Source organism: Myotis brandtii, unplaced genomic scaffold, assembly GCF_000412655.1.
Source record: "Myotis brandtii unplaced genomic scaffold, ASM41265v1 scaffold488, whole genome shotgun sequence".
Classification (NCBI taxonomy): domain Eukaryota; kingdom Metazoa; phylum Chordata; class Mammalia; order Chiroptera; family Vespertilionidae; genus Myotis; species Myotis brandtii.
This window is the reverse complement of record NW_005368638.1, coordinates 1662070-1662330: the sequence shown is the minus strand read 5'-3', so window position 1 is coordinate 1662330 and position 261 is coordinate 1662070.

The following is a 261-nucleotide window of genomic DNA, read 5'->3' as shown; positions in this document are numbered from 1 at the left end:
GGCTGCCGAGGTCGCTCCTCCCAGCCCGGAGGAGAGGAAGCACACCTACAAGGAAAGTTCGATCCGGGAAGGAAAGAACGCGCCAGTCTCCAACACTTTATTTCAGGCGCCGGGGTGGGTGGGGGTCGCTAACTCAAGTCAGATGAGCCCAGAGCGGAGGCGCTGGCGCTGCTGTTTCCAATCTCTGACATCACCGCGCTCCCCACCTCCCTCTTCCCCTCCGCCGAGAGCGCCCGGGTCGCTGCTCCCCGGGCGCCGGCT